Source organism: Mangifera indica, chromosome 13 (genome assembly GCF_011075055.1).
Source record: "Mangifera indica cultivar Alphonso chromosome 13, CATAS_Mindica_2.1, whole genome shotgun sequence".
In the NCBI taxonomy this organism is placed as follows: Eukaryota; Viridiplantae; Streptophyta; class Magnoliopsida; order Sapindales; family Anacardiaceae; genus Mangifera; species Mangifera indica.
The window spans coordinates 13,720,741-13,732,769 of record NC_058149.1 but is presented as its reverse complement, the minus strand read 5'-3'; positions in this window follow the sequence as shown (position 1 = coordinate 13,732,769).

The window sequence follows — 12,029 nt, the reverse complement described above, 5'->3', positions numbered from 1 at the left end:
AATCTATTTAAGGAAAAAGATCCAAAAAAGAACTTCAGCACTGAGATAATCAGATGTTATAACCATTGTTATAGTCTGCATCAGAGTTATAAAACCTTGTTATACCAGAAAGACAAGTTGCAAAAAGGGTGTGCACCCTTATCCCACCTCAGTTATATATATATATTTATATTAAATAATATAATATAATATTTAAAATATATAATAAATATATATAATAATATAACATATATTAAAAAAATATTATTATTATTTATATATATTATATGATAATAATTTTTTAATATTATATAATAATATATATATTATTATTATAATATAATATATAATAATAATAATAATAATTTTTTAATATATATTAGATTATTATATATATTTATTATATTTTTTAAATATTATATTATATTATTATATATAAATATATATATAAAAATGAGGTGGGATGAGGGTGCACACCCTACATGCACCCTCTTCGCACCCCATATATATATGTAGAATTTAAAATGAGTTTTATGTACTCTACGCACCTTGCACGCATCATGTCTATATCCTGCACGCACCTTTTACGTCTCATACACACTATGATACAACATCAGTTCGTAGTTATCATTCTTTTCATCTATGCTATTTTTTTGTTACTATCTGTATTTGAAACCTAAACTAAAATTTATCAATTTTTATATATGTTTTTAATCATTAAAACGTGAATTAGTAATAGTTTGAATAAGAAATTATCAAATCTATTAAAAAAATTTTATACAACCGAACATGATGTAAATTGTTGAGAATGATGTAATAAACTGAGAGAGGATATTTTTGGAATTAAAAGTAAACTTGCCTATAAAAGTAAACCGCTGTACGTTTGCCTATAAAGGTTTACACGAAAATTTTTTTACCAATTTTAATTAATATCTCAAAATTTCATTGTCAACCATTACATTACAAGCGAATCATTTTCAAATAATCTCTTAATACAATAATACAAGCGTCATGTTTAAAAAAAAGTAACAAAAACTAGATGCATCCAGTTTAGAATACGTTATTAGCAAAAACAACAAAAAATAAAACCAGAGCGAAAAGAAGAAAAAAAGAAAACTTTTACTGGATAACCTCAGGACATCTATGCATTAAAACTTTTCAATGATCTCCATTGAGAATACTGGAAACATCCGAATCTTTACATTACATACGAGCTAGAATTCGCTAGAATTCACCACATATCCTAATGCACCTGGTGCCATTTTGACAAAGTTGGATACATTTATCATTCCCAGGTTGCTTCTCCAATTTATCTTTCCTGCAAATAATATTCCAGCAACCAGAAAGTACAATGCCTGAAAATCCAAGGAAAACAACAATGTAAGCTGCGAAACAAAGTTTTCTTTTAAGTTGCTTCCAAGGATCTTTAAATGGAGTCGACATTATCCACGGGGCAATCTGGCCAGTGTGTTGAAGAATTCAAACTCTTCTCTCTAGTTCATTATACTCACCCCAGTACTCATCTTCTTGTCTTTTACCATACAAGTAGTTGATCCATGTGCTACTCAATGCAACCAGATTGAGTAGAGTGACTAAAAATGACACCATAAAGAGGAACCACCGGTCTGAGCATTTGAGAGATGATGACCCATTGGAAATTGCCGACAGGATAACGCCCTGAAATACAAAACAATAATTTGCAAGCTGAAAACCTGTTGCTTGAAGCTTTTCCAGACGCTCTTCGTTCGCTTTAATGGCAGCTTTCAATTCCTGATGCATTTTCCTTTGGATTCCCATCAATAAGCAGATCATGAGACAGTGCAATCTTCTGCAGACAGAACAACTAGCATGATAACCACAAAAAAAAAGAGGGTATGATAAGCTCCAATCCAACAAGAGTTCAACAAAATTTTAGAAGCAGCGGGAATGGAAAGTAGACAAATCTCCAAGCATATGCTTAAGGTTTAATATACAGCTATCATAGTCCGCACAGTTCTATTATAAGTGGTCAGTAACCGGTGCTAAACAAGGGCAATAGTACAAGAAGGATAAGGAATGCTGATATCATGAGTATCAATATTTGTCATCTTATGATTCCACTAGTGCATAACCGGTGCTAAACCGGTGCAATAGTACATAAAACGGTTATTTTTTTAACAGAGTCTGTTTGTGACACCGGTTATTTCTCAAAACCTTGTTTACAAATGCAAGCATGTTTTTTATGTGAAAAAATATAATGAAAAAATGAAATAAAATTGACTTGTGAAAAAATATTTGAATTGTGTTAATGGGTGATTTTCTGTTATTTCTGTTAAATATCGTAATGGTTATAATTAGTGTATTAAAAAATCTTGCTGTTCTTGATTCTTGCTAATCTTTCAGAGTTTTCTCTCATGGCTAGCGAAAAAACTGAACAGAGGCATCAAGATTTCAACAAAATTTTAGAAGCAGCGGAAATGGAAAGTAGACAAATCTCCAAGCATATGCTTAAGGTTTATCATACAACTATCATAGTCCTCACAGTTCTATTATAAGTGGTCAGTAACCGGTGCTAAACAAGGGCAATAGTACAAGAAGGAGAAGGAATGCTAATATTATGAGTATCAATATATGTCATCTTATGATTTCACTAGTGCATAACCGGTGCTAAACCAGTGCAATAGTGCATAAAACGGTTATTTCTTTAACAAAGTCTATTCATGAGACCGGTTATTTCTTAAAACCTTGTTTACAAATGCAAACATGTTATTTATGTGAAAAAATATAATTAAAAAAATAACAAAATTGAATTGTGAAAAAATATTTGAATTGTGTTAATGAGTGATTTTCTGTTATTTTTGTTAAATGTCGTAACGGTTATATCAATATATTCAAAAATCTTGTTGTTCTTGATTCTTGCTAATCTTTCGGACTTTTCTCTCATGGCTAGCAAAAAAACCGAACAGAGGCATCAAGAATTGAAAAAGAGGCATCAGGAATTGAAAACTGCCATCAAAGTAAACGAAGAGCGTTCTCACATGTGAATCGGTCCAGCTATGAGCTATACTCATCTAAATAGTTTTTCAGAGAATCGTTATTATTAAACAATGGAACGTGATTTCAGAGCTGCGTTTTGAGAAGCAGCATATTAAAGGAGGTGCTAGCTACCTTCTTGTTTCTTTCAAACTCAGGAGACTTCTTTCGTTCTCTTTCTTCTGTTATCATTTTTCTTTACAAACATTTTGTTAACATTTGTTGTTTCTGTTGGTGATGAACGGTGGAGATAATCTTGATAGTTGTATACAACTCATTTGCTAATAACAAGATGTCCTGAGGTTGTTGAGTAAAGTTTTTCATTTTTCTTTTCGCTCTGATTTTATTTGTTGTTGCTCTTGATTTTAGAGGTGTGATTTGTGACATGTATATTTTGTAAATATATATTACCGCCGTACTATATATGTACACGTATATACATGTATATTTTGTAAATATATATTACAAAAATACTATACATGTAGACATATATACATGCATGAATAAGTAGATAGTATTATAATGTAATATGAAAAGAAAATTTAATTTTATAAAATAAGAAAAATAATATATATTAAATCAAAATAATATCAAATTAAAACTATATCAAATAAAATTAGATTTAATTAAAATCAAATAGTATGAAAAAATGAAATCTAATCTTACGAAATAAGAAACATAATGTGACTCAAATAAAAATAATATCAAATAAAAGTAATATCCAATAAAAATTAAATTAAATTAGGTCAATCAGAATTGGGCTAAATGGGAAAATAGATGTATCCAATCAGAATCACACCGAATGGGAAAGTATATAATATTTAACGTATAAAAGGTCTCTAACGGATTTCTAGTTTTACGAGCTGCATTCTTGCTAATCTTTCACTTTTCTCATGGATAATGAAAATTACGAAAAAAAAAAGCTTCAGGAATTGAAAACGACGGACGAGCGTCTTCAAAAGCTTCGATCAACTGCTTTTCAGCTTGCAAATTATTATTTTGTATTTCAGGGCATTATCCTGACGGCAATTTGCAATGGTTCAACATCTCTCCAATGCTCGAACCGCTGGATTCTCTTTACGGTGTCGCTTTTAGCCACTGTACTCAATTTGGTGGCGTTGAGTACGATATGGCTCAACTACTTGTTTACTAAAAATCAAAAAGACAGGAAATGGTGTGAGTAGAATGAACTATATAAAAGAGCTCAAATTCATGGACACTTGGGCCAGAATGCTCCACTGATAACGTTGACCGCATTTGAAGATCCTTGGAAACAAAAAGTTTGTTTTGCAGCTTACATGGTTGTTTTCCTTGGATTTGCAGGAATTACCTCTTTGGTTGTTGGCATATTGTTTGCAGGAAAGATGAATTTGAGAAGCAAAATGGGAATGATAAATGTATCAGACTTTGTCAAGGTGGCACCAACTGCATAAGGATCTGTACTGAATTCTAGCTTGACGTTGAATGGGTATAAGAAAAGAATTAGAAGAGAATAATAATATATATGGTCTATAAATCATAGACCTCAAATCTTTGTTACTTCAGTATATATAATTACATCATTGAAATATCAATTAAACATAGAGAGAGATATATTGAGCTTCTTTTTTAAACAATCCGTGCAAACACAAAACATGCAACAACATTTTCTCTTGATGTAGCAGTAGCAGTAGCAGACATGATAAAATATCGATTTGAGTTATAAGCATGGTTAATGAAATTAATTTCCCGCAAATAAATCCACTTGATTTCTTTGAATGAATTCTATTAAAATTGGGATTTGAAATTGTGGGCACGAGCATCTTGTTGGACTTATTTATGAGTGCCCGTATAGTTTGGCATGGCCCACATTGTCCAGGCACAAAAAATGGGTTGGGTTAGACCTGTGCGTTGTGAGATTGGGCCCATGGATTGGCTAACTTGACTTGCTTAAAATAATAAATATATAAAAATTTATAATTTAGTGGAGAAATCTACAAAACAATGTGGACTAACCCAATAAAGATCAATACGAGTACGATCTTTGGGTCTTATGTCATGTCTAAACCTTGTGTTTTTACTAGGCCGACTTAACATAAAGGTTTGACTTGACTTAGAGGTGACAATGAGTTAAGGAAGGTTAACTTCAGCTCAACCCATTAGATCCATGGGTCAAACAGGTTTTAAACCCTTATAGTAAGGAGTTTTTAAGTCAGATTAGCGTATAAAAATTTTAAGATCTAAAACTTGATCCTATAAACAATAGATCGACCCATTAATTTTAATAAAAAAAAATTTATTAAATAATTTTTTTAATTAAAGAAAAAATGTTAAAAAATTAAATTGTGATTAAAAAAAACATAAAATTATTTATAATAAGTGAGTTAAGTTCTTATAATCAATTTCACCAATGTGTTGAGTCTTTTACTTTACTTAACTTTTATTTATAGTGTATGAATGAAATAAGTGATTATATTTTTTTAGATGTGAGACTTTTACACTTATACTTTTACACTTTGTAAAATGTCTCACATCTAAAAAAATTAAATATTTCACTTCTTTCACCAAATATAAATAAAGGTTAAACAATATGTTTCTACCAAATTAAAATTTTAGTTATCTCATATATTTAAGATTGATCCAAAGAACTCAAATTCATTTTTTTAAGTTTAAAATTTTTATTTCTTATAAATAATTATTAATTAATTATATTATATAATAATTTTTAAAAATATTATAAATAGTAATAAACCAGGCCAACGTATGGGTCTAACACTTAGACCCATGACTTAACTCAGAAAGCCCATGGGTTAAGCCTTATTCTTAAGTTTCGGGTTAGACCTTTATTTAATTTGATTCAATTGATGTCTCTACTCTGACCAATTATCACCTCTAATTGAAGTAGATTCAATACTATATTACAAATAACCTCGTCTCAAATGAACCTTGAATTAATCTTATCTTTTAGTCACTTCAACATCTCCTCCTCCGTCCGAGTCTCAAAAACATAAATTAAAAAAATGGGAAATATTTTTGGCCCTAGGCCCGGCATTGCAAGTTGCAAAAACATAAATTAGTTATGGTTTCCTTTTTTTAACAGGGTATCTAGAACCGTTCACCCCTATTTGGTTTGATTTAAATTTATAATTTGAATTAATGATTTCAATTCGTGATTTTGTTTGGATTGAGTTCAACTCAAATAGGTGGTTTAAATTTCGTGAGTTGGTTTAGCTCAAATTTAAAACTCGAATTGATGATTTAAATTTGTGGCTTAATTCGAATTTATAGTTTGAATCGGTGATTTTGTTTGTTTATTATTTAACTACAACAATATTATTTTATTAATGAGTCATAAATTCAAATTATTTATTCGAGTAAAACTGAGTCATAAATTTAAATTATTGGTCTAGATAATAAATTTAAGTAGAATTCGAATTAAATTAAATTAAATTATTTTTTATTCAAACAAACTTAAGTAACTATTAATATATGCTCGATAAACTTACGTTGGACTATAATTTTTTATTAGAACTAAATTAAAATAAAAGGGTGTTCCGTTTAAATCCAACAAATCTGACTTGAACTTCCTTTAATAAATGTAAAATTAGTCAATTGAACACATTGAACGAAAATTTTTAAAGTTATCTTCAGTATATCACCCTAACCTTTTAGCCCAACCCTCAACAAAAGATTAAACTAAAGTTACTTTTGAAAAGTTTAACATATCTTTATCATTCTTCTTCAGTTGTCTTCTTCATAGTCAGCTGACTTCGGCTTTCCACCCATCTTCCTCTCCGATGCTCCTTCGGAGATAGCATAATTAGGGTATTGAATGGACGATTCTCCATCTACTTAATTATAATTGCAAGCTTGTTCTTTAAATTTAGACATAAATTCAAAATTTACTTATTAATATATAAAAAAAATATAATGAAAAAATAGGACGAAATTGAATAATTGTGAAAACGATAGATAACAAATTAGAGAAATATCTTTGAATTGTCAGCTCAAACGTTTTTCGAGGCGGCAGAAAAATTTTTCCAACACGCGTCCCGAAAGAGGAAAAGTGGCAAGAGACGGCAAGCAATAGCAGAATAATACCGAACAAATTTTACATGTACACATATACACGTGCATATGTTGTAATTATATGTTACAGCAGTACTATTTATGAAATTCTCCGAAACAACAAAAAAAAAAAAAAAAGGATTTAATTAAAATAGATAAAAAAGTTTTTACTTAAATCTTTTTAGATAAATTTATACTCATTTTATCTTTACAAGTAAATTTATTTATAATTTCAAAAATATCCTTTTAGTTCTGTATGCGTAAGTGCTAGAAAAAAGGCTTGAGTGCGTGAATGCGTGAGTACGTGCAGAGTACGCGTAGTGCGTGCGGTTATATGAACAGTGTGCGCACTTCATTAATATATATAAACAGAGTGCGCACACCCTTTCTTTCTTATGTATATATATTAAATAATATATATAATATTTAAAAAATATAATAAATATATATATATATATAATATTATAATATTTAATATAATATATATAAAAGAAAGGGTGTACGTACTGCGCGCACCTCACACTCTGTTTATATATATTAATGAGGGTGTGCGCACTGCTCACGCACCGCACTCACTGCGCACGTATCGTGCACACCGCGCGTACGCTGTACGCATTCATGTACTCAAGCCTTCCTTTCAGAGCCTACACATACAGGGCTGGGAGGGTATTTTTGGAGTTATAAAAAAATTATTTATAGAAATAAAACTACTGTGCGTTTGCCTAAAAACGTTTACGCCGAAATTTTTTTATCTATTTAAATTAATATCCCACAAAAAAATAATAATATACATAGTATTAAAATAATATTAAATCAAATTACATTAATTAGAAGCAGATCTAATTATAATTAGATCGAATAAAAAAGTAAATCGTATTACAATATAATTTGAAAAAGAAATCTAATCTTACAAAATAAAAAAAAATATATATATCAAATCAGAATAATATTAAATTAAAATCAGATCAATTATAATTAGATCCAATTAGAATCAAAACGTATGGGAAAATAGATAATATTACAATGTAATCTAAAAAGTAAATTTACTCCTATGGAACAAAAATAATAATATACACTAAATCAAAATTACATCAAATAAAATTAGATCAATCAAAATCATATTTAATTAAAATCAGGCCAAAGTAGATAATATTATAATATAATCTAAAAAGGAAATCTAATAATATGAAACAAGAAAAATAATATATACCAGATCAAAATAATATCAAATATAAATCAAATCAAATTAGATCAATGAGAATCAGATTCAATTAAAATTAGAGTAAATAGGGAAGTAGATGTATCCAATCAGAATAAGACGAAATGAGAAAATAGATATTTTTTAACATATAAAAGGTCTATAACTGATTTATGGTTATACGATCGTATTCTTGCTAATCTTTCACTTTTCTCATGGATAGCAAAGCATACAAAAAGAAGCTTCAGGAAATGAAAACCATCGTTAAAGAGGATGACGAGCGTCTTCATAAACTTCGATCAACTGCTTTTCGGCTTGCAAATTATCATTTTGTATTTCAAGGCATTATCCTGACGACAATTTGGACTGGTTCAACATCTCTCCAATGCTCAAACCGTTGGTTCCTCTTTACAGTGTCGCTTTTAGCCACTGTACTCAATTTGGTGGCATTGAGTACGATATGGCTCAACTATTTGTCTACTAAAAAACAAGAAGACGAGAACTGGTGTGAGTACAATGAACTACATAGAAGAGCTCTAATTTATGAACACACCGGCCAGAATGTTCCACGGATAATGTCGACCCCATTTGAAGATTCTTGCGGACAACTTAAAAGAAAACTTTGTGTTATAGCTTGCATGATTGTTTTCCTTGGATTTGCAGGAATTACCCTCTTTGGTTGTTTGCATATTATTTGCGGGAAAGATGAATTTGAGAAGCAAAATGGGAATGATAAATGTATCAGAATTTGTCAAGGTGGCACCAACTGTATGAGGATATGTACTGAATTCTAGCTTGACTTTGAATGGGTATAAGAAAAGAATTAGAAGAGAATAATAATAGATATAGTCTATAAATCATAGACCTCAAATCTTTGTTACTTCAGTATATATAATTACATCATTGAAATATCGATTAAACATAGAGAGAGATATATTGAGCTTCTTTAGGGTGAAAGAAATTTATTTATTGTTAACGTTTTTTAAACAATCCGTGAAAACATAAGACATGCAAAAAAGAATTTCTCTTTATGTAGCGCACATATATAATAAAATATCTCCTCCCTCAACTATTATCAACAGAAGCCGAAGGAAAAAATATGTATTTAATTCACCAAAACACTTCCTCTTTGGCTGGTAGTAAAGTAGAACATCCTACAAGTCCTAAATAAGCCTCTTTATTTATGCATCCAACAATAAATAATGACAGATATGAACTTTCTTCTAATGGAAGATCTCATTCTGGTAGAAGCAATAACAGAAATTCGAGATATATTTCTGATGATAAAAGTCCTCGATATAACCCAGAAATTTCAAGATTTGGAGGTTACCAAAAATCTCCTATTCGCATTGAGATTGTTGATAATAGGCTTCGAGATGGTGCATCTCAAAGTGGCAGGCAAACTGGCAGCTGTGACTTTACAAATGGTGATGACCCAAATTCAAAATTATAAAATTACATAATAAATATATACTTAGATAATAAAGAAGAATGATAAACAGTCTTCCATTCACATTCAAAATTATGAAATTATGCGACATTTAAGATTCCCGATATTGAACACTTTGTATGAAATTGAAGAGTTTGAATCATCGGATTTGACAAGAAATTTTAAAGAAATTATGTGAATCAAAACAGTCTTGTGTTGGCTCTTTAAAAAAATTTCTTTGTGTATTAATAAACCTAGTATAATGTCTCACTTTGTTTTAGTTATTTGAATCAAAACGGGCTTTGAGAGTCCAAGCCGAAGAGGCTGATTTGGCCAGGTTTGTGTAATCCAGATTATTAATGTATCATTGAATGGTAGATTGAAAAAAAAAAATTTAAGTATTTTGACACAAATTTCTTATTGTATTCAAATTAATCTTGAGTTGGCCCTGGAAGCCCACTTCCAAGCTGTTACAAGTAGGATCGTTTATATGGCTGTGACTTTTAACGCTTGCGGAACGTCGAAGAGCTATGGTGGAAAAGGCATCCAGCAACAACCACCTTACAACACAGCCTCAACTGCCGCTCCATAGTCTCAGTCTCTTCTCACAATCTCCACTCAATATCTCAGTCTCTTATATGGTATATACTGTGTATTAGTTAGATCTTAACAACAGTAGCTTTCATTTTCTCTGTCTCTTCTCGCAATTTCCGCTTTAAAAATTTCTTGAATCTTCCGTAAATCCTCACTTTGGTGTTTGTTGGTGGCGTTGTTGAAGACGAGAGGTAAACACATTAAACACATAACAAATCTACTACATTTGTTTAACTTTAAGCTAATATATATATATATATATATATATATATATATATATATATATATATCCATAATTTATATATTCAACCCTGTGGTAGTCTCTCCTTTAGAACTCAAGCGATAACTTCCTCTTCACCCACACGGTCATTGTTTCCATATCCAACCAAAGAGGCTAATCCCCTAAACAGATGAGATAATTAACAAATTAATAAAGAGAAGAAATTTGAACAACTGATAGCAATAAAATTTCCTCAGAGAGTCGGTCAGAGTACCTAATCATGCATATCTGATCCATATTTCTTGTTCTAACACCTCTGATTGTTAGCTCTCCGTCTTCGTTAACTCTGAAGCAAATGCGAATAAAATTAGCAAACACTTCAGGAGTTAGACTCTTGTCATGGCACTCAACACCATCCTTAAAAACTCTAATAACATTTGAGAACCTAGCTCTTCTTGCCATTTGGAGGAACACGTAAGCTCCAAATTCGTTTAACATGAATTAAAAATTTCCCCACTAATGAAAATTAAAAATTTGTTACAAATAATATGACAATCCGTGCATATATATATATATATGACAAACTGAAGAACTGTTTTTATACAATTTGATCTATGAGTTGTACACAATTGCTAAGATTAATTTCCTCCGTTTATCATCGACAGAAACAACTAACTCTTACAAAAAGTTCATAAAGAAAAATGATAACAGAAGAAAGAGAACGAAAGAAGTCTCCAAAGTTTGAAAGAAACAAGAAGATAGCTAGCACCTCCTTTGATATTCTGCTTCTCAAAACGCAGCTCTGTTATCTGCAAGTAAACATTAAAACTATCATTCTTCACAACACTAATTCAGATATAATTTCTATACATTAAAACTTTTCAATGATCTCAATTGAAAATACTAGAAACTCTGATGTCGAATCTTTACATTACATACTTACCCATTCAACATCAAGCTAGAATTGGCTAGAATTCACTACATATCCTAATGCATCCGGTGCCACTTTGACAAAGTTGGATACATTTATCATTCCTAGGTTGCTTCTCCAATTCGTCTTTCCTGCAAATAATATTCCAGCAACAAGAAAGTGCAATGCCTGCAAATCCAAGGATAACAATAATGTAAGCTACGAAACAAAGTTTTCTTTTAAATTGCTTCCAAGTATCTTCAAATGGAGTCGACGTTATTCGCGGAGCATTCTGGCCAGAGTGTTGAAGAATTTGAGCTCTTCTCTCTAGTTCATTGTACTCACTCCAGTACTCATCTTCTTGTCTTTTAGTATACAAGTAGTTGATCCATGTGCTACTCGATGCAACCAAATTGAGTAGAGTGACTAAAAACGGCACCATAATGAGGAACCAGCGGTCTGAGCATTTGAGATATGATGACCCATTGGAAATTGCCCACAGGTTAATGCCCTGAAATACAAAGTAATAATTTGCAAGCTGAAAACCAGTTGCTTGAAGCTTTCCCAGACGCTCTTCGTTCGCTTTAATGGCAGTTTTCAATTCCTGATGCCTCTGTTTGGTTTCTTCGCTAGCCATGAG